Genomic DNA, 24,252 nt, shown 5'->3' with positions numbered 1-24,252 from the left:
ATGCAGGCTAGTAGCATCAGTGTCCCTGGGAAGCCCTATTAGAAATGCAGATTCCTGGACTGCAGCATGGACCTCATGGATAAGAATCCATATTTTAGGGGTGCTTCGTGGCTCGGTTGAGCATCTGACTCTTGGTTTTGATCTAATGGTTGTGAGATCTCAGGTCATGATCTCATGGTTGTGAGATCCAAGCCCTGCATCGGGTTCTGAACTCAGTGGGGGGTCTGCCCGAAATTCTCTCTCCCTCTCTCTCTGCCCCTCCCCGTGCTTGCATGTGCTCACTCCTTCTCTCTCAAATAAGTAAATAAATCTTTTTTAAAAATCCATATTTTCACAAGATCTACAGGTGATTTCATAAGCCCATGAATGTTTGAGAAGTACTAGTCTTTGATTCTCATTGTTGAGACATAGACGAATGAGACAAATGTTAGCTGCTCTGTGTTAGCTCTTCTCCATCCCACTGCATGGTGACCGTGGTTGGAGCTCGGATTTCTTCCCCACTGGCTCCTTTCCATTATTGCCGAGGCTCCTGCTAGAGAACTGGGCTCATACTATGTGTCAATCACTTTGCCAAATGCTTCACATACATTAAGTTGTTTAATCCTTGAAACAAACTTATGAGGTAGCACTCTTAACCTTTGAATCTGGCAGATGAGGAAACTGAGGTATATAGAAGTCACTCCTCTAACGTCGGACAGCTTGTACATGATGAAACTTGGCTTCAAACAAAGGTATTTTGGTTCCACAGTTTACTCTCTTCACCAACAACCATTATACTGTACTGCCTCTGAGTATGATGTGGATTCAAGAAAACCCTGTTTTAAGTAGTATCTATGACAATTAATGGTAAGGAAGACACCATATCATAGAAATGACAAAAGAAGTTCTGCAATATATTACAAGTATGAGGGGCATGTTGGGTGACGAGCTCTTTCTTATACTTGTCCAAATCAGTCGGTAGAATCCTAACATGTATTAGAAACAGAGGCAGAGAATGGAACTTACAGAGTTTATGTTGCTCACAATTCCAAGTAAATTTATTTTGACAGATCGGAAAAAACCTAGTCTTATATTCATTTCAGTTCTGCTGCTGCAGACGTAGTTCTGTTTTAATACTGTTCCTATAAAATACCAAGCCCCAAATCCCTTGGTTTTTCTGGATACATTTGGATACCCTGAGGGCACTTTATGGCGTGGTACTTAGGGTTCATCTCATGGGACTGTTCTGTGGGGTGAGTTCCCACCATATTCCAGGTCTTCTTGGCTAGGGGGGGCTCAAAACTTCTGGACATTTTTTCATTGCCCAGGCTGTCAGATTATGAAATCAAGGAGCTGTGGCCGTGGTCTGATCAGCTTTCTCCATCCAACTAAGTAAAATCCATCTATTCTCCATGTACTCCCCGAAAGAAAACGATCTCACATACAGGTTAATAAGAACCCATCTACATTCGCACTGCCTCACGAAACTAATTTCGCACATTTGCAAGTGGGCAGGAATGTATTTGTGTGTGTTCGGGAGAGGGGCCACTGAAAATACATTGTAACCTAGGCTGCCCGTGAGTTAAGCTTCTTTGGTCATGTGGGAGGTGGGGGTAGGTCGGTTGCTTGAGGAGGTAAATGGATCTACTTCCTGCTCCTCTGAGGAAGGATACACTTCCGGTGTCTTCTCTGGGATTACTGGTCATCAGCACAATTCAGGATCACAGGACGTGGTGGTGTCATACAAAGAGCACTACACTGGGACTTTGAAGACCCCTTTTGGCCGTGTCACTTAGTAGCTATGTCTGCTCGAGTGAGTACTTTAACTGCACTGGAAACAGGGGTTAGTGATTCTTCCCTAAGGATCCCTGTGAGAATTAAATGAGGTCACCCGTGTGAAAGCCCTAGCATGATGCCTGCTACATTGTAAGTGCTCAATATGTGTTCGTTTGTCCCCTTTCTTGCAGCTGCTATATTGGGAGTTAGGGTCTACTTTAAGCACGAGTTCACACAACTAGCGAGTCTTCTCTTCTGTCCTCCACCCCTTGAATTCATCCCCTCAAAATCCTCCCCTCCAAGACTTTTGGAGAAACTAGAGCACATTCTCAATGTCATGCCCTGGCTTTGGTTTCCTCTCATCCCAGCACCTATAGTACGATGCTTACACTGATGTCAGTCCTGTGGCCAAGACACTTAGCTGCCTGGAGTCCTGAACCCCAGACAGACTGGGCAGGAATGAAAGGATCAGCAGAGAGCTAGACTGGCAGGGGCCAGACAGCTCAGGTGCTCATACCTCGGGAGCTACATACATATGTGTGTGTGTTTATGGGGAAACTACTAATTATTAGAACTAAAGCATAACAGTATCATGAAGTACTTACCATACTCTAAGTGCTTTACATTCCTCTCTTCATTTATCTTCACAGCAGCTCTGCAAGATAAGTATTGTTATTGCCACTTTGTAAATGAAAATACTGAGGCTCTGAGTAGACAACTTGCTCCAAGTGATACACCTAGTATGAAGCTGTGGCAGAGAAAATGCTATGTATTGGCCACACTAGTTTCTCCTCCTGGGCAAGAAGAAAGATGGTTTCCCTCAGCCTCCCTTGTAATTTGGTTAGGGCCGGAAGATCATGTGTTAGCTAATGGAATGGGATGGGATCCACATAGGTCATTGCCAGGACTGGTTCCTAAAAGAGGCCCTTCAAGGTCTGCTTTCCCTACTTGGATGACCTTGGAAGGCATACATTAGATGGCAGAGCCTGGATAAAGGATGGCCACCCTGCCCTTTGTAGACTTATGACATGAGCAAGGACAAGTCTTATTGGAGATTTAGGGGCTAGTTCAGTGACAGACTGGGTTTTGGAGTTATGTTATTGGGACACCAATGCTCCCATACATGGTGCTGTAGTCTCTTGATACTGACAGTGGTGATAGATACTAGAGAGTGAACAAAATGTGAGCAAAAAGAAGAGAAAAGCTAAAAATATGCATTGATTATGGAAAAATAATACTGATTACAATTTTTCATGTGAATAATTACCCCCTCAAAAAATACTGATTAACTATTGTAAGCTTTATTTCACTTCAGAGTTGATTCTTTGTGTTTAGTAGGTTTGATCAATGAGTAAAAAGCCACAACCACTCTCATGCTTGGAGATAAGTACATGCTTGATGGCCATAGCTGTTCTAAGCACAACAGTCACGATCACAACTTAAAAAAAAAAAAAAGGAATAATATGGGTTACAAGTGAACAAACGTCAGAAGGAGCCTACTCTAAAATTCCTAGTCACAATGATCCTTTCTTGGGGATACAGGCAGACCTATGTAATATTGCATTTTAAGCCATAACAAGATAATAGACAATCCAGAGGCTGTTGGAAGCAACCTCAGACTTAAGTGATACTTTGTTTTTAGTCACACTTTTATTGCAGATAGGCAAGTTTTTATCAGCTAGGTCGCATGATCACAAACACCTCAAAAGATACTGTTTGTAGGTTGTATGTTTTATATGGTATAAGCCTCTAATAGCCTTATAACAATCACCTGCTAGAAAAATAAATTGACTTGAATATTCCCTTTCAGTATCAGAAAACTGAGACTTTTTTTTTTTTAAGGAACTTAAACATAAGAAGGGTATATTTTCAACAGTAATAGCAAACTCATAAGGTACCTACTATGGACATTGCTCTTTTAATTTTCACAACCACCCTAGACGGAAATGGAGGCCACAGAGAAGTCAAGTAACTTGCCCGAGGTTATATAGCTTATAAGGCGAGGAGCCAAGACTCAAACCAGCCAGTCTGGCTCCAGAACCTATGCTATTTAACCATTCTACGCATGCTACCCCCTCCCTCTCAGCAACACTTACATGGTGCTTACTGGACGCTCAGCACTTGACTACTTACTCCTGCTCGTGCTGTGACAAATCACCGAGGACTTGCACAAGCCCTTATTCTGACCATGTTTCAGATTTAAACCCTAGGGTCAATATCTTGCTGCCAGAGAAATTTGAGGAAATTTGATGAACAATTCAGCAGGCAGACTGTTCCAACATAAGGATTTTGCAAAGATGTTAACTTCTAGTTTTGGCAAACACAAATTAGGAATAAAAAGATAGGAAAATGCCAGAGTTTACAAGAATCACAGGGCACAACGTTTTAATGGGTATTATTTATTGAGTCTTCTGTGGGCCAGGTTCTAGAACCTAAGATTTTATATCATTATTTTATTTATATCTCAAAATGATTCTGGGAAGTATATATTAATTATTTAGTTGACTATCAGATTCCATAGGTTGTACAAGAAGAAAAAGTATTGCCAAGATACACCATCAGTTGTAAGGTGCATTCCAATGTTAAAATGTTAAAGAATGTGTATCTTAACTAATGAAATATGGCACAATCTCATATTACAGGTGAGGAAACAGACTTCATGAATTTAAAGTTGTTGAAGTTCTTGGGGTTAGCAAGTCGTAGACCCAGGCTCACACTCAGGTTAGTCTGACTTGAAGCCCATGCTCTCAACCATCTGATAGAGTATGTCTCAATCTGTGTTCACGCTGCATGAAGTAAAATTAAATATCTCTTTGCTGTTGTTCTTATTAAATTGATCATTGATATGCTATAGATTGGTAACTGAAATCTCAAGGTGGCTTTTCAAGATTGGATCACCCAGTAAGACACTTTACATTGGCCAAATGCGCCAAAGAAAAGAAACCAATCTCTACTTCATTTGTAGCTATATAGACAGTTCTGGCATTACAGCTTCCAAGTAACAATTCCTGTCTCCTTGTCCTAGAACTATCTTATTGTAGCTTATAATGAAAATTAACTTTTTTTCTCATATAAAATAAAATCTTTGTTTCTGAAGACATTGCTTGGCCTGCTCTTCAGTTCACAAACAAAATACAATTTCTCCACTTTTAATAACTCAAGATGTTTCATAACTATGCCATGGTTTGAGATTTGAGAATGAGCAAACAAGACCAGACGAAGTACAGAACAATTTCATAAAAATATTTTTAGCAATAAAGACCCACAAGACAGAGAAACAGAAAATGCATACACACTTGACTCAGAATCCCATTTTTCCCCCCCAAGGGGCGACAGCAGCTTTAAACATTTCATTCCTCCTACGTAGGACTATATATACATGCACAGTACACAACTTCAGTTCCTGTTCTAAAAGCACTATGAGCCATTGTTTTATGACTGTCTCTTGAGGCTAGGGGAAAATGTTATTGGTAGTCTAAAAGAATAGGTTTTAATATAGGCATTTAATTTTCTTTCCATATACTCCTTGATTAAAACAAGGTTTGCCCCATTTTCTATTTTTCTTTCAAAAAACCTTCTTTACCCACATTAATAAAGCAACATATTGACTTAGCTGTGACTTTGCCTTTGACTGCCCTAAGTTTAGATGCAACTTGGATCCATCTCTTGCACTATGTCTAGGCATTGAGTCAACTTTTGCTACACTGACAACATTTAACTTGTAGTTATTTAAAAAAATTAAAAAAAAATCCCCTAAAAGGTTAAACTGAATGATGATGATACAGTTTGTTGATCTATTTAGTTTTTTTTAATTAGTTGATAAGAATTAAAAAAGAATGCAATTACAGCCCCTTAGCAATTACTCAAATAAAATATTTAAATTCACAGAAAAAAGGAACAGTCAAGCAAAACTGAGAAACATGTATGTGAATTAGACTTATAAAAGTGGAGATTTGGGGCACTGAAAGTTATCACTATCACTCAAGAGAATATTATTATTGTCTGTGGGCTACAGAAATAATATGCTCTTTATTTTTAAAAATCCTCAGAATACAGATAAATATAAAGAAGAAAATGAATAACATCCCAAATTCTGAGATTGTTGTATTTCAGAGAGATCAGAGAAATTGCTAGAGAGTGGCAGCTTGTATTCAAACCCAAGTTGAACTAAAATACATGACTTTTTTTTTTTTAACCATACCGTACATATAACCAACATTCATTATCACTTTATACCGACTGGTACTAGAACAACAAATATAGTTTGATTTGAACAAGACTGAATATGGAATATTCTGATAAGACTTTACACCGACCTAAACATAGCCAGAAAAGAAAATGTGAAAATGCTCACCCAAGTCGGAAGCCCGGGCTTGGGTCCAGTTGCTCACACACTAGAATGAATGTCTGAGTTGTGCTGGGATTACAGAGTCAGTTCTCATCTATTCAATTTCGCTGACATGAGCCCTCACTTTGCACTGGATACTGTGTGAGGTGTTTTATAGATAACATTTCTTCCCAGTAACTCTGTAAGCTAGGTAGCACTGGCACCTACTTTTAAGATGAGAAAACTGGGGCTCAGACAGGTTAAGGTGGCTTGTGCTGGCAAACGGCAGAGGTGAGGTACCTACCCAGGTCTGTGTGCCCCAAAGCTATGCTCTTACCATTGTGATATCTGAGTACTTGTTCCCCATCCTCATGGAAAGTAGAGTATAATAGGAAAGAGATTAACTACAGAAATAAATAGAACATAAGATAGAATACAAAAGAAACCACCCAAAGATTAAAAATGGAATATTGTGAGGATTTGAATGCCAGAGGGACATACAAATAGGAGCTGGGAGTCGGGCGGGGGGGTGGGCAGCAGCAAAAATGCTCCTAGTGGGGTGCCTGGGTGGCTCAGTGGGTTAAAGCCTCTGCCTTCGGCTCAGAAGTCATGATCCCTGGGATCTAGCCCCGCATCTGGCTCCTTGCTCAGCAGGGAGCCTGCTGCCTTTCCTCTCTCTCTACTTGCCTCTCTGTCTACTTGCAATCTCTGTCTGTCAAATAAATAAATAAAATCTTTAAAAAAAATGCTCCTAGTAAGAACTTGGGATTGGAGAAAGGACTTTGAGAAAGGATAGAATTTCTGTGGATGAGATGAGGGTTGGGTGGGACAAAGGTGAATCAGAAGTAGGAAATCTGATGTGTTAGCTACAAGTAAGGTATGAGTAGAAAACAAGGAGAGATAAGCTAGAAAGGTGACGTTGCCTATAGCCCAGGAGGTTTGAGGCTCAGGGGGAGGAATTTATACATAATTCACCAGGCAGTGAGGCTTCTTGCAAGTCTCTCAGTGCAGGGAGAACTTAGGAAGAATGTAATCAGACAGTAGTGTGGACAGAAATAGGCCCATTCACTAAAAGTCAATTTCCCTGGTTTTCAGGGAGTAAGATATATATTATTGTCCTCATTTTAAGGTTGAAAACACTGAGGCTCACGAGGGCTAAGTAGCTTGCACAAAGTCATAATAAACAGAAGAACCAGGACTTGAATCAAGTCTCTCCAATTCCCGAACCGCACTCTGTCCACCAGACCTGACTACTCCAAGTGAGGTCTATGGACGGGTGGCAGCACACTCCCCTCCCAGATCCCTGAGAGCGCATTAGAAATTCAGATGCACTGAATCAGAATCTGCATGTTCACAGGACGATGTAGGCACATGGAAGTACCAGGTCACATTTCCCTTTTTGTAATGACTGATATAATTGCTGGAGAAAGTCATTCAGCTGACTCACACTGTTTGGGAGACATTATGTAATTTCCTTCCACAAAAGGTAAGAATCAACTAAGAAAAGAGGGCCTTCTGGATTTTGTTCTCATAGGTAAATCAAGTAAAGAATTAAAAACCTGAAATTGTATCTAGCTGTGTGGCCTTGGGTAAGCCACTTAATCTCTCTGAATTTTAGCTTCTTCATCTGCATAATACTTGGCCTGTAGGAAGCAAATGAGATGGTGTCTGTGAAGAAAGCTGGTATAGTGGGAGATCATTATACAATAGGAAGTAGTGTTATTAGAAGATAGAGCGATGAAGCACCTTATTTCAAAGAATAAAGAAGAAAAAAGAAGGAAGAAAAGAAGGAAAAAAGAGGGAGAAAGAAAGAAAAAAAAAGAAAAGAAAGGAAGGAAGGAAGAGAAGAAGGGAGAAAAGGAAGGAAGGGAGGGAAAGAGGGGTAGAAGGAGGAAATAAGGAAGGAAAGAAGGAAAGAAAGAAGGAAGGAGGAAAAAGGGAAGGAAGGAAGGAAGGGTAAAATGAAAGAAAGGCAGGGCAATATACACAAGTTTGCTGAAGGAAAGAAGGAGGAAGGAGGAAAAAGGGAAGGAAGGAAGGAAGGAAGGGTAAAATGAAAGAAAGGCAGGGCAATATACACAAGTTTGCTGAAGGAAAACCAGCTTCACTGAAGCAGGTACATGAAGAACTGATGGGTTAAGGAGTGAAGGAGTCCAAGAAACCTAATTTGTGTTTCACATAGGTGTTTCTGAAAATACAGAGACCATGGTGCACATGGAATTTGAAGACCAACAAGGGCCTGTGTGGTCTTGGCCCCAAATAACAAACTTAAGGTCCATAAAGCCATTAAAAAAAAAAAAAAGTCATGTAGTAATTAAAGGAATGAGAAACAGTTCATCTGTGGAAAAATTAGTATAGATTTTTAATCTTGGAGCAGAGAAGCCTACATAATGAATTAATAATGGAACATTTGTTACCAATTTATTGCAGTTACCACAGAAAACTAAGATACATTAACTGATTTCAAGCATGAGATTCTTTAGTGAGCCTAGACAGCGAGGGAGATTAGACATTGGACACGTGAAAGAGAAATTATGGATTCCTCATCCTGAATTCTTTTGGCACATATTCACTGAGGGCCAATTACTTGCCAGACACTGGGCTGACTGCTGGTCAGTCACTTATTTCTTCAATTAGGGAATAATACAGCAGAGAGAAAGATACAGTTCATTCTAATCCAGGGTAGAAAGTAAAATGTTCCATAAGATAGCTATAAATAAGAGAGTGTGGCAATTCAGAGGCAGGCAGGTGTTAACTTCAGATGGGAGAAGTATTAAGAAAGGCTTCCCGACAAGGTACATGGCACATTTTTAAACTGTTCTCCTCTGGTCTTCTAAGAATCAAGGACCTGGACTAATCATCTGCTTATTCTGGGGTGCTGTGATGGTCATTATTAGGCTATGAAATAATCAATTATACTCAAATACATTTGGGACTGAGGAAAACCTCAACTGTTGGGCATTATTACGGCATCACTTATCTGTGGAAATCTGTGTCCACATGAGGTTAAGAAAAATAAACCAAAACCAAAACCAAACACTCAAATTAGTTTTAATTCAGTCCAACAACCAACTTATTGAGACATTAGTGTCAATTGACTCTGTTGATTTGTTGGTTCCACGCTGACAGCAACATATATAAAGAATGCAGATGTACAGAAACTAATCAGTCATTGGCCCCCTTCCCTCCAAAGCCCTGTTAATATAACAAAATATTTCTCAGGCAGGGAAGGGGAGGTAATGGATATAGTACGTATAGTGCAGGTGGTGTGTAGGGATGAGGCAGGTAAAATTTTTATGTTGGTCGCCAGGAAAAGTCTGGGGAAAAATGGTCTTTCCACACATTGTAAAGTTTGGGCATATTCAATAAAAATCAGGTAAAACATACTTTAGAGGGTTCTAATATATGAGATCTGCGAGTCAATTATCCCATTTCAAGAATGGAAGTAGCTTGGAAGGTACAAAATAGTAAAATCAGAAAACAAGTCAAATTTCTTCTATTTTTGTAATGGCTAAGGCTAAGCAATACTCCTTGAGATGATTTTAGAAGAATTTAGTAATATTAGGCATATTATTAAAGATTTCTATGGATGGGGGTAAAATCTTTTAAAATTTATTAATAGAATGGAATAGGGGGTTAGCTGATAATTTGTAAATGCAATGTCACCCAAGTAATATATAAACTGAAAATTTTTTGGAGGGGTGTCAATAAATGCATAAGCTCTGGGTTTGCTGAACTTCTGAAGGACATGTGCCTGTAATTGGCCTTTCTCATTTCTGTCTTGTTAACAAGTATATAAATAAGAGAAGGCTTCAGTAATTGGCTCAGAGTTACTAATGAATTAATTAACTTCAGTCTATTTTACCTAACCTTTAATAATAAGAGTCCTTTTTTTTTTTTTTTTGGTTTAGCAATAGGTCTGACAGACTGAGAAAACAGACATGCAGCAAAGCTCTTGAAAATTAATGAGAAACGAGGAAAGAATCAATGTACATTCTGCTTGCAGAGAACTGACACAAAAAAGACACAATAAACCATGAACAAACACAGTCAGTTTAAAAAATAGGTTAGAAAAAGTGGGCAAATTCAATTATAGAAGTAATTAGAAGATATAGGGCAAGGCTGCCTTTTGGGACTGTGCCAGAAAACATGAATTAATATGAGTGAATAGAAAGAGCCCATGTAGTAATTAAGAAGCAATCACCTATGGCAATGAGTACCTGAAAACAGGCTGCAAACTATTAATTCAGTGATCAAAAATATTTTTAGATGATTAATATGGCAAATTTATTTTAAAAGACTAATTTCTGGAAAGATATCAAGACAATAGCACACTATTTGTTCCTCTGGCATTTATATAGCTAATTAAATTTTATAATTTGCAACAACAGTCATTATTATCTGAAAACAGGAAAGGCAATATTTCGCCTTTTTTTTCCATGGTGGTTCTAAAATCAATAAGTTAAATCCAACTCCTGCTGTCCTCCTGTAAGTGCCTAAGCCCTGATTGTTACATTTTTTCAATGCATATTTTTCTTATACGTCTGTGTTTCTATAATTTTAAGCATCTGAATTAATGTACATATTCTCAGAGGTTTTATATGTTTCCATACCTGGGCAGGGATTCCATACACTGTTTAATTTCAACACTATCAAATAAAAGCAGTTAAATGTACTATTTGTGCATCAAAGACTTTCTTACTTGGTCAACAGAGGTCTGTTACTCCAGTACACACCATTCCTTCCCCTAGAATACAAAGGCATAGACACGTTATGGTGAAGAGTGCTTTGCAACACACAGAAGGCTAATGGCTTCTGAAATAGGTGATTATCAGAGCCCTGTAGAGCAAGATGAGGGTCTGGCTGGTAATAAATAACCTCGCAATATGAATTATTCTATTTCCACAGCTTTAAGAAAAGCTACATTTCATTTGTTGATCAGGAAAGTCTGGAAAATGCTGTGTCTCTGGAAATAACAGGGAGCTACTAAAACTAATCACTGTGTCAGCAGGGAGTTATTGAGCACCTACTAAGGGCCCAAGATACAAAAGTAAATCTTGAAATGCTAAGCTTGTAACAAATCCGCGCGCGCGCGCGCGTGTGTGTGTGTGTGTGCGCGCGCACGCGCACAGGCACATGCAATTTCCTTTTCAAAATCAATAAACAGAAACTTGTATGCCATGCTTAGAGATGTTAGATCTTTAATTGCTAAAATTTGTTCACGGATTATTGCTTGTCTCGAGGTTAGGGTAGAAATTGCTGACGTACAAAATAAGATCGAAGTAATGCTTCAGAAGTCCTGGTTGTAGAGGGCATGGAGGTAAGATTTGTACAGGTATTGGAGGAAAATAAAAAATGAGAGATTTTGACAGGATACCAAATGAAGCAAATATTAGATTTGCCCAGTTCTTTCACCATCTATTTTTCTCTCATTTTCTTAAAACAACCAAGGTGCTTCTGAGGAGAACACGTAAGAGAAGATCGCCTCTGGCAGAGGGCTCTCATTCTGAGTTTGGCTCGCGTTGTTAATAATAAAAACTTAAGTATGGCAACGGCGAACCAACAGCTCCTCCAGCTATATGCTGACAATGACAGAGCCCCCCGAGAGGCAGGCAATTGGGAACTAGTGAAGTGAGGACAGCTTAGAGGTGTGGGGGCTGAGAGGGGCCGCTAGCTGAACAGGGCCCACTCACCATGAAATGTTAATGTGTCAATGAAGGGGAAAAGCATGAATGAACCACAAAGAAACTGAAAGTGACTCAGCTGGTTGGAGATGGAATTTGGGCTCTTTGCCAAACTAAGGTGTTCAAGGGCACATACCCTAACGCCTAGGGAAAGGAAACGGGCTGCCCTGATTTTAGAAAGAGATAATATTTTGAGGAAAGAAGGCAAAGGCTCTTTTCTCCAGAAATAAACTTCCTTCCTTTTTTTTTTTTTCTTCTTTCCTTCTTCCCTGCCTTCATCCAACAAACATTATCCGCATTCCTACTTTTTGCCAGGCTCGAGGTTAGGAATGGAGAGCTCGAGAGGGATAGTGGGGTATGAAGATAAATGAGAAACAACCCCTCTTTCAAAAGCTCCCTTTCTCGAGGAAGGACAGGTATAGGTAGATGTAGGCAACTACAATAAAAGATCGTGGAATAAGTTGCAAAGGAGGGGAAGAGGTAAACTGTAGAGGGAGAGCAGAGGAAATGGGCAATTAGTTGGGGGCTCTCATAGATCAGAGAAGGCTTTCATAGAGGAGGTGGCAATGAATTATGCCTACCTTGAAGAATCATAGGCAGGGAAGGATGGAGAATTTCAGCTAGAGGAAACTTTCTCTTCCCTTACTCTCATCTCTAAACATCTTCTTTTTCAAATCAGATTATTTCAGGAAAACAAGGAGACAAGACACCCATGACCTGTGCATGTGGGGACGGTAGTTGTATGTGGCAGGGAGGGATGAGGAGAAAGATTGGCTTGTATGGGGATTTCTCTTGAGTTTAGAATACATTCTCCTCATATATCAAACAGTTGCCTTCTCCAGATTAGCTTTTTTTTTTTTTTTAATGTACTCTTCTTTTTCATTATTTGAATGATACTTGGATCTTGTTTGGTTGGAAGATGTGATCTTCCAATAGCTTCTATTTTTAAATAATTTTTTAAAGATTTTATTTATTTATTTGAGAGAGACAGAGAGTGAGGGAAAGCGCACGAGTTGGGGGAAGGGTACAGAGAGAGGGAAAGAGAGAATCTCAACAGACTCTCCTTTGATCACAGAGCCTGTCGTGGACTTGATCTCATGACTCTGAGATCATGGCCTGAGCCAAAATCAAGAGTTGGACCCTTAACTGACTAAGCCGCCCAGGTACCTCTCCAATAACTTTTATATTTTATGTTTGATGGCTTTGTCATTTTTGCCAATGATAAGTCCCTTATTCTAACTCATGGCTTGAGGATTCTTGTGAATTGTGCTGTATTCATAATGCATCCAATTATTTCTGTTTTAATGTATCTTTTCCTTTTCTCATTAAATAAATACTTAAGTACTTACTATGTGGCCATATCCTGCTAGGTACAGTTAATACTTTCCTTGCTTCTAGCTTCAAAATGATGCCTTTTCTAATATGAAATATGGAAATTATTTAAAGTGCATTGACTAAAATAGACAAATGCCTATGGTTCTATCTTATTCAGTGCTGAATATCAAAACCAATCTTGTTCTTAACTGATGTACTGGTGAGCTGGACCATGTATACTGGTTATTATTAGTTCTTAAGATGTTTTCAAAGAAAGGCTGTAGAAACCAACCCAGTTAAGGTAACTACAACAGGCTTATCTACAAATGGAGAATTTCAGACTGGCATGGGTCAAAAGTTTCCTACATACAAATCCAGGCTTATTTACCAGATATGCAAAATCTAGGTCTCCACATCTCTCCAGAGGCTAAGAAAGGAAAAGTAACTATCATGCATGAACATTAATTCATTCAGTGGATTTTTAAGTACTCTTCTAGGGACTAGGGATATGAAAATGATTAAAACATGAGTCTTGCCCTTAAGGAACTTACTCCCTCACGAAGTAGATAAGTCAGATAAGTAAATCAATTATTATAATATAGCTGTGATAAGGTATAAAAGTGCAGCATGGTATGAGAGCACAAAGGAGGGATATCTAAATTAGATTGGGACAGTGGGATAAGAGGATAAGATGCCAGAACTGAGTTTTTAGGAAAAAGAATTTCATTAGCTGAAGAAGAGGAGCAAGGGAAGATGATGTATAAAATGGCACAATGAGCTTGGGAATGTCTTTTTTGCAGATATACAAAGTATTGGCTCCATATTAAATAAAAGAAGGGTGGGATGGTCTGACAGACCAGGCTAGCATAGACCAGGCCCTCTCTGAGGTTTTCTGTTCCTTGACTCATTTCTTTTTTCCTAACTCCTTTTCTTCCACCCAGAGTTTCTGGATAGAGCTATACAGACAGTCTAGTCTGTGGACATTTCAGAATGTGAAAGCTGCTGGCCTCAAGAGTGCTGCTGGGGTATGTCCACTGGGCATTCATGCTAACAATCCAGGTGAGAGCACAGAAAAATAGCAATGGGTGTGATCACAGTACACATGTGTGTGTCTCGTGAAGTTGTTGACATCTATGGAAATGATTCTTTTCTTTACGCCAATATTTTCTTTTGTCCAAATTCAGAGCCTTGATTGAATAAGTAGCTACTCTCAAAGACCTCAACATGTTTTCTAGCCAGGCAACATCAAGAAATGGAACCAAGACTATTCTCAGGATCAAACGTTTATTAGGAATGTCCACTCCTTTTATGAATTCTCTGCCTAGCTAACTCCCACTCATCCTTCAGGAATAAGCTTAACTGACTTTTTTTTCCCTCTGAGGAGTTTTGCCTGACCTGTTGTGTTAGGTCGTATCCCTCTACTCCATGCTTTCTTAGTACCCTGCAATTTTCCTTTGTAGCACTCAATATAACTCTGATTAAATACCGAACTTCATAATTAATGCTTTCACATTAGACTCTTTAGGTAGAATGTTCGCTGCATGAGGACAGCAACTCTACAGTGCCTAGCTAGCAGCATTTCTGGTTCATAATAGGTGCTTAACAAATATTTTTGGAATGACTCATTTACTCTTTATCCCACTTTGTGTGCAACTCAAAAACAACAAATTGCAATGCAGCAGAGATGCTACGTAAAACCAGGTTTCTAGATATGAGGAATGGCTGGAACTCTCAGAAGTCTCTCATAACTGACACGGTCTTCTCGGAGAGTTCAAATGATGGTACTAGGTTATCTCCTCTTATTGCTCTCTCTGGCTTCTTCCTATGGAATTTTGTCTCAAAATGAATCCAACATCTTCCCCTTCATCTGTGTCAGGGCATCTTTATTGTTGCAATGTATTTTCCTCAGGCCAGCGCTTCCTTCATTACTGAGCACCAAATATGCTGTTCACCATGCCAAGCACTTGGAATAAAAACATGAAAGGCATTGACCTTTTCAGGAAAACAGCAGGCAGCCAGGGGAGGGGCAAGGCTGGAGAGGTATCATCATTCTCCAGAGAACCACTGCCTATAATTATGTCACAAGAACATTGCCCTTGTAGCTTAAAGGATTTGATCTCTGTTAAAGTGCCTATCACCCCAGAAATCATAACTATTTTTAGCTGTTACCAACCACCTTTACCTTCATATGAATGAAGGATCTGAGAGCAGGTTTTGGCCCAGAGGGTAGAGGGACAGGGAATAAGGTCGCTGAGAGGGAAAGGATGGGAGAGGGACAAGATGTGCCAGTAAGCTGGGAAAGAGTTAAAGAAGAAGGAGCTAGAGCAACAGAACCTAAGGTAATAGACACAAGGCAATGCTTGATGAGTCAACAGAAGATAAATGGCGTTCTTCAAACTGGCTGAGGGCTCATCGTACCTTAGACTGTTTCTTTAGGTAGCTAGCAATTTCTGGTGGAAAGAAGTTTACAAAATAGGAAACAGATGGCTCCAGATGTTTAGAGTTGATGTCAATCCCAGTGACACTATCCCACTCTAGGGCTTCATAGGGAGAACAAACCAAATGTAATTTTCTTTTCCTTTCCTACCACTACGAATTCAAGAGGATTTCCATTTTCCAGAAATGTTGTAACAAGGACACATATCTGGTTTCCAAAGGTTTCATGTGAGCTTGAGCTTAGATGTATATGCTGTGTTCTCTTAGCTATTCCAAACACATTTTTTTTTTTTCAATCAAAGAAACTCCAATGGACTTAAATGGGTCATGAGATGTTTCAAAAGAGGACACATACCATACTGGTATCTGAATACTAAGATTCTTTCCTATGTCTGTGAGTATAATGCTTGCTTACACATACTTGCAAAGAACACAATTAGCATACTAATTTGATTCTCTATCTAATGAATGGAAGATTCTTTTGACACAGACAGCTGTCCATGAATAGCGAGGGTGACCCTTGGTCAGTTTTCCATCTGTCTTAGAGTAAATGTCCAGACTTAGATATACATTAGCTGTATGACCTCAGGCAGCCCTCTTACATGGCTGTTTGTCAGTATCTTCATCTGTAAAATGGAGGCACATCTAATATCTGCCTGATGGGGTTGTAATGAGGATTAAGTCAGTACTTTACTCACAGTAGACATCCTATATTATTTTTTTAAACTCTGCTCTGAATCTGTCTATTCTGAGGAAGTTTGTAGTAGGCCCAGAACTCTCTACTTTGATCTGCCTCTAAAGAAAGAGAAGTAGAGAAAGGTTTTACTGAATCAGTTCTGAGAGAATTCTATAGCTGTGGAGAAGTCACCACTTCTCTCCTTGACTCCCAGGGGTATAGGCTTCAAGGACAGATGCACAGAGACAGGCAGGGAGTGACTACGATCTGGACATGTGTTAGGCCCATCTCCAGTGTCCCCAGCAGCTCTCAGAATACCAGGCTGACAAATCTAAATAACACCAGTTACAACTGGATCACCACAATTTCAGCATCTCTCTCTAGATTGATCTCCCTCTTCCACCCTTTTCCCTTCCTTAGACTAGTGGTTCTCAACCTCGGTTACACATCGGAATTATCTGTGGACCTTTAAAATATTGATACCTAGGACCCATTCTCAGAGATTCTGATTTAACTTGTCCGCGATATAGTATCACTATTGGCCTTTTCTTTTCTTTTTTTTTTAAAGATTTTATTTTAAGCAATCTCTATAAAACATGGGGCTCAAACCCACAACCCTGATATCAAGAGTCACACACTCCACTGACTGAGCCAGCCAGGCACCCCCAGTATTGGCCTGCTTCTTTATTTAACAATTTTTTAAAAAAGATTTGTTTGTTTATTTGAGAGAGAAAGCAAGCACGTAGGTGGGGCAATGGGCAGAAGGAGAGGGAGAGAGAATCCTCAAGCAGATTCCCGGCTGAGCGTGGAGCCTGACTCGGGCCTGGAATCCAGGACCCTGAGATCATAACCTGAGCCAAAATGAAGAGTCAGACACTTAATCGACTGAGCCACCCAGGCACCCCAATTTTGTTTTCAATGCAAAGTCCAAGTTAACACATGCCAATAACATAACCAATAAAAAGACAAACATTTCATCATGACCCATAAAATGAATCTCATGTTGTTAACAGTATTTGTTATCTTATGCTTATTTAAATCCTAGTTTAATGTAAATATACTTTGTCTTGCCCTGCCCCAAAACTCGAGGCTGTTGAACCCATTGGGTGCAAGGTGCACCAGGCTGAAAGCGGCAGAGCAGTACCATTTAGTCCTGTCATTTGCACAAAGATTCCGAAGAATCTGAGTTGATTCAGAGCACCCTCTCAGACCTTGGGTTGGCCCCAGGAATCTAAGCATCTATTATCATCTATTAGTTCTGCCAGTTTGGTTGCCAATTTGATGAAGTGGATACTTTTCAACCCCAGTGTCATGATCTCTGGTATGTCATGATCAGCTGTGATTGAAATATGTTATAAGAAACATAAAATAGGGACACCTGGGTGGCTCAGTTGGTTGGGCGTCTGCCTTTGGCTCAGGTCATGATCCCAGGGGGTTCTGGGATCGAGCCCCACATTGGGCTCCTTGCTTAGCAGGGACTCTGCTTCTCCCTCTCCCTCTGCTTGAAGCTACTCCTGCTTGTGCTCTCTCTCTCTCTGTTAAATAAATAAAATCTTTAAAAAAAAAAAAAAGAAATGTGAAATAGTAATAAAGCTCTGGGGTTTCCACATGATCTATTTAAGAATGAATTCCAGCAAGCTCAGGGTTATCCTTATAATAGCACTGCTTTCACTCACTTGCACTACAATACACTGTCCTGAATGAGGGAACATGGAGGAGGTACAGTTCCTATGAAGGACTATCATTTGACATGAGTGTCCCTGTGGAACAAAGGTTGGGAGCTTGCACAAACCAACCACCCAAGTCAAAGAAGTTCCTCACTGGGCCTCAAGTTTGCAGCAGTGCATACTAATGGGGGTGAGGGGAGAGCGGGACAAAGGGGCCTCTCTGTTTTCTGGTGCCTGGTCTCTTTTTTGGGGACAGAGAAGACCTTGTTTTTTCACATCGGAGAAGGAAGCTTGTTTACAAGGTCACATCCTAAGCCATCTCCTAACGGAACATGGAAAAAACATCTTAAGTAATTCTGCCAATCTTTTCTCATCACAAAAATTTGGTTTATAAACATGTCAAGTGTAAACACAATATTTTTAGGAAAAATAAGGACAAAAGTATTACGTACTTGGGGGCGGGGGTTCTACTCATACTTGGAATAACTGTGATCCAACCAGTAATCTTAATGTCTTCTGCTGAATTTGAAGAAATGGGGTACTTCATTTAGTCATTTTTTTGTTTTGTTTTGTTTTTGTTTTTCATTTGCTAACCAAAATTTCTAGTTGCATAAAAAGAGAAATTACCAGTTGGGTAATTTAGATCAATACTTTTTTTTTTCTTTTTTTCCTTCTCCAGGTTCCTGAGCAGAAGTGAAAATTAGGTTTGATGACAAGGCTTGGAAAAGGGAGAAGAGCTGGGGAGAAATACGGTAAGCACTCAATAAATGGTCGTTGGTAGTTATTAGGTGGTGATGGGATGGTTAACAAATCTTTCTTAAGAAATGCTTTCAAAGCTGTGAAGTACAAAAGGGAACATACTACCTTGGTTTTCATGAGCTCCAAGTATTTTGAATATTAATTATGACTTTTTGTGCTCAGAGTGATTTTTTTTCTAATAAGTAATTTTGAAGCAAAATAAAGGAAGAGGGATTTATGAAGAGCTTAGTATACTCAAATTGAAAGTGAGCCTTGTTTTTAATTTTCCTCGTTTACAACAAATTACTTAATTGTTATATATTTTAGTGCCTCAATTTTCATTTCAATATTCCAACTTATTAGTGAGTAATCAACATGGAATCCTTGAAGTTAAATGGACAAAGTGTCAAGTAAATTTAAGATCTTATTTTGTAGAACGATGTATCAAATTGGGCAAATACACTTAAAATATATTTAGAAGATTAGATTCCTCATGGTTATTTGGCAAATGAAGTGAAGGGCCACTTCCAGATTTCAAGCCAAAGGGTGATGGCCTCTTATTACTGTCTATTAGTAGTAATAATTCTATTAGTAACAGAGAGTCTCCGAAAATTCATGGATGACAGTTCAAGAATGAATTGCTTACCAAGAGAAAATCAGGAATATTTGGGGGGTGCTTCCTTAACCTTTCAAAGCTGCCAGCTGTCCTGACTTCCCACAATCCATGCCAGAGGGCTACTTCCTGAGGCCGAATTCTGCAAGGGACCAGTCTGATACTGACCTCTGTTGCACTACTCATGGTGAAACGTGGTGTTTTGCTTCCCCTCCATCTCTTGCTCTGTATATTACACTGCTGTTTTATTTCATGTTGCTTTTTATTTTACACTGACCCTAGCCTTTTGATGTCGGTATATGAAATCTCACTTTTTCATTCTGTCGATCATTTCTGGCTCTGCGGTCTTAGATCCATCACTTTTTACTGAGCTTTTATGTCACTAGAGACAGCTTTGCATTTTAATAAAGTTTCCAATCCTCCAGGGCCCTCTCCCCTGAAACAGCTCCAGCTCCCCAGGGCTGCTGAAGAGTTGAGCAGAGAGAGTAGAAGCTTTTGTGGACAGTGATGCTGATGGCAGATAACTCCAGCTGTCATTACAAGATCATCCAGATAAGGAGGGGACAATCAAGTAGGGCTTATGGTCCACTTGAGTTTTTCTGATTGTAAAACCAGCCATTTTTCAATTTAAATAATTTAAGGATTCCAGCTTCTCTATACTCTAAGGCTCATTTAGCCTCTTATTAGCTAACTGTTTCTCCAGTTCAAGAGGTGGAAGGGAAGAGTGCAGATTTTTTGTTATTGTTAATTCACAGCAGTGGGTAGTGGTGTGTAAATAAAAAATAAGCCGAACAGATTTGGTGAGAAGAGAGAATAGAAATCCATACAAGTAAACATACGTGATTTTAAAAAGTTAATTAAAAGGAATAAAAAGGATAAGCACTGCCTGACCTACCATATTATCAATAGGCAAATGACAGAAAGGAGAATGAATTGGAAAATGGATTCCCAGCTAACTAGAAAAAGAAAACAGACTAAAGTAATTCTTAATTTTAATTTGAAAATCCCAAATTCTCTCCTAAATCCTTTCCTCATTGTATTCTGATAATGATCTTATCTCACATTGTTCCCATTGAAGGAAAAGCTGGGACTGGCAGGAGAGAAAAAGCAAAATGAAGTTGCAATGTTCCAGAGGATTCAGCTCAGGACCCACTTAGAGAATCACCTGGGACACATCCATGTTAGCACATACAGCCAGGAAACCATAGCCACCAAAAGGTCTTCCTTCTCTTCCTTCATTGTAAGTCTGTTTTTTAATTTTTTCTTTTCAATTTTGCACCCTTCTCTTCTCAAATCTCTGGGACCAAAGGTCGGTAACCTTTACCACATTTCTTTTCAAGTGGTATATACAGGAATTAGCGTGCAAGTCACTCACTTCCATACAAGAAAAAGGGACATGAAGGCACTATCTACTAAGAAGGTGGGACTTTTCTTGAAATTTTCAGGAATATCTTTTGGACTGTGTCCAGTTGATCTGTATGGGTATCCTAGGGTTAGGACAGGTTTGAAGAACCAAGCAATGTTCATGCCTGTGGGCTGGTCTTTTGTTTAGGAGACATGTGCTGCTCACATGAAGGCACAAATTTCCCAGCATAAAGGTCAAAGCCTTAGAGAGAAGGCTGGATAGCTAATTAGAGAAAATATTTCCTGACAGAGGTAGGACCCATGGTTACTACCATGAGCTGACACTGCTAGAGAGCTACGCTTTGAATTATCAGAAAAATAATGATGACATGCAGACCATTGACCAGTCTTCAGTTGACACTGGAAAGAAATCTTGTGTGGAAGGTAAGTAACATACAGGTAAGGAGTTACACTACAAGAAAAGACTAGGAAACACTGTGTTTTCTTTCCCTCCTACATTCCCTCCTTCCTCTCTTGCTTTCTTTTCTTTCCCATTTCCCTCTTTCTAAATAAGAGAAGCCCATCTTTGGATTACTAGTGAATTATCATGGATCAATTGCTGATGCATAAGTAGATCTCAGGCAAATCTGGGATATCTCTATTCAAAGAGAAAACTGTAAACTTCAAGACTGGTGTTCTGCTCCCCCCGCCCCACCTCCTCTTTCCTCATTTTAGAATTAGGGAAAACAAAACAAACATAACCAGATAAGCTGAGTGTCAGAAACAGCAAATACTGTTTTTGCTCCCTGTATTTCCTTTTTCTTTTTTAGGCAATGGGGTTGTAAGCTCTGTAAGGTCAGGGGCCCTGATAGATTTACCCAGTACTGTATTCCCAGCATTTAACACTGTGCCTAAATATTTGTTGAATGATTGAACTAATGGGATATCCATTAATATTCTATCCACAAGATGTGGATAAAGAATTGGTAAATCAGAGCCACATAAAGATTGCCTTACAGGTCTCCTCCCACCTTGATTTAATCTGCCAAAGTTCTATTAGAGAAGATTTTTAAAAATGTGTTCTACAAAACATCAACTCTGAAGAATAAAAATCAATATTTTTTTTTTTTTTTTTTTTTTTTTTCAAAAAAGGAGGAGAGAGTCTATGGAAAATTAGTTTGGGCTACTCTGTAGTACACAAAGTTCAAAGAGATCTTTACAGTATGATCTTTCAGAGTTTTTCAAATACAAATTTTCCCTGTGAATTTCACAGGGAGGAACACAGCATGCTACATTTATAAAAATTATTTGACCATTCGAGAAAGACAACTATCATATGATCTCCCTGATATGAGGAAGTGGAGATGCAATGTTGGGGGGTTGGGGGGTAGGAAAAGAATAAATGAAACAAGATGGGATGGGGAGGGAGACAAACCATAAGAGACTCTTAATGTCACAAAACAAACTGAGGAGGGCCGGTGGGAGGGGGGTAGGGAGAGGGTGGTTGGGTTATGGATATCGGGGAGGGTATGTGCTATGGTGAGTGCTGTGAAGTGTATAAACCTGGCGATTTATAGACCTTTACCCCTGGGGCTAATAATACATTCTATGTTTATAAAAAAATTAAAAAATTAAAAAAATTACTTGACCATGTTCCTCTTTTAGTTGGCACAGCTTATGGAACACTATAAAACATGTCTTTGGGGAAAGTAGCATCTTAATTCAGCTTTACATTCTTTAAATCATCTTTCTTTTGGATTTAAGTCCCAAGTAATTTTTTCCACTGAGAAAGATATCACCAGGCACAACAATGGAATGTACAGGTAGTTAACACTATGAACTTGACACTAAAACATAGTTAAGATAGTAAGTTGTGTACCATGTATTTTTTTTTACCACAACTAAAAATTAAAAAAAAAATACTCCCTAAATATTATTTTGCTAAATAATAAGTGAATCAGTATTTTACTTAAGGACTGTAATGGTGCACCCAAACTTAACAGTATTAAACGGCTTGGTTTTGGCTACATTGACAAGTTACCAAACGCTTTCAATTGCATTTACTACCTAGATACTGTATCCTCCATAGCATCTTGATTTTGAACAAGGGGCTATGGATTTCTTAGTAATATATGCGTTTTTAGTAATATAGCTTTAGTAATATAGCTTTAGTAATATAGCTCAGGATGACTACATAAAAAGACCGGTGACTGTATGTATAGGGAAAGTTTATTGTAATTTAGTAGCGTGAACTTGAGACCAAGAGACAAGAGACCAGGATACAAAACTGACATTGTCACTGACTTAGCACCCCATCCTAAGTAAACACTGCTTTCTTTATCTATAAGATGGCCTCAGTCAGCAATTTTTTACTTTTTTGTCTCCAACATGAGAGTCCCTTTTTCCCTGGAACTCTAATAGTCACAGCAGATAAAAGCAGAGATGTTCTGGTCTCAAGAAGATGGGAGGCCAAGTGGGAGGCCTTATGACCCTGAGTATCCCCAAAGAGCCTAACAGCCTATGGGAACACAGTTTGAAAACCACGAGTTTAGCTAATCTTTAGGATTCTTTCTAAGTCTTACTTCTGCCACCAGGAATTAAGACTACAGTAGAAAAGAGTGCTTATGTGTCCATATTTAAGCTTCTAATTTTATACTGACCCACAGAGAATTCAGCTCTTCTAGAATATAGAACCCTGACATACTACCTGTGGCCAGCACCTTTTGAATGTCAACATTTATTTTAGATTAAAACATAAAATAGAGAAATATTACCAGAATATACTCTTCCCTCACTCCTTTTATGGATACATTTCAAGATATAGACTTGATGGTAAATCAAAATTGAATGCAAATATTGTCACTGAAAAGTTGCCCATTTATATGGTTTTCTCAGCCCTTCTTAGTTTTTAATGGGCAAGGTTTTGCTAAAAACAAAAAGTGTTAATTACATAAATATGCGTATTCTTTTCAAAGCATTACACTATATTATGGTTAAAAAACAATAGAGAAATGAATGCAAAACTATTTCAACAAAAACACTGCTTCTTGAGCAGCTTTTAAAATTATGACATGTTTACTGGGAAAATGCATTACTCATGACAGGGTTACAAAAGCAATATTAACCTTCTTGAAATTTAATAGCAAAGTCAGACATGTAAAAATCAGTACCAGACGTGGTAATATAACTACTTTTGTTAAGATTGTACATTGGATAAAACAGATATTTAAAGCTATATTAAGATGTGGGTAAATAAAGAGTCCGTTAGAAGATTCCCAACACACAAGCATCACAACCAAAATCATCATGCAGATTGTTCTAAAGATAGCATCCATGGAAATAAAAATTGTGTGCTTTCTTTTGCTCCTGTTATTTTGGACACTATTGCTTTTACAATTTTGTACATGGTGTCAGAAATTAAATTTGCCCTTAAAGATACATATGTCTATCTTTTGGGGCAGTCATTTGCTACATTGACAAGTTACCAAACGCTTTCATTGTATCTAATGTGTGACTAATGAGTGATTGTAATCTGTAATCAAAGAGGATGTTTGCTTCTGCAAAAAAATATAATTTACCCCAAAATAGCATTGATAATAAGCCAAGAACTGCAAAGTAGTGGTTAAAAATGTGTGATTAAAATATAGCTATAAAATTGCACTTATCATCAAATGCAAGTTTGATTTATAAAATATTTT

At 38.9% G+C, this 24,252-nt stretch overlaps 1 long non-coding RNA gene across 1 annotated transcript in view; it reads left to right on the top strand.

The window, feature by feature from the left end:
* LOC116878198 overlaps positions 1 to 18,613 on the top strand; it is a 69,460-nt gene extending 50,847 nt beyond the window's left edge. Inside the window, exons 2-3 of the long non-coding RNA XR_004384789.1 lie at positions 14,022 to 14,139; positions 18,539 to 18,613. This is a non-coding gene — a long non-coding RNA (uncharacterized LOC116878198). The remainder of the gene's footprint in view (positions 1 to 14,021; positions 14,140 to 18,538) is intronic.
* Positions 18,614 to 24,252: the final 5,639 nt, after the last annotated feature.

The sequence above is a fragment of the Lontra canadensis genome, unplaced genomic scaffold, assembly GCF_010015895.1.
Source record: "Lontra canadensis isolate GAN:19392208 unplaced genomic scaffold, GSC_riverotter_1.0 scaffold56, whole genome shotgun sequence".
In the NCBI taxonomy this organism is placed as follows: Eukaryota; Metazoa; Chordata; class Mammalia; order Carnivora; family Mustelidae; genus Lontra; species Lontra canadensis.
The sequence above is the reverse complement of the archived record's forward strand: the minus strand, read 5'-3'. Positions and strand labels throughout refer to the sequence as shown.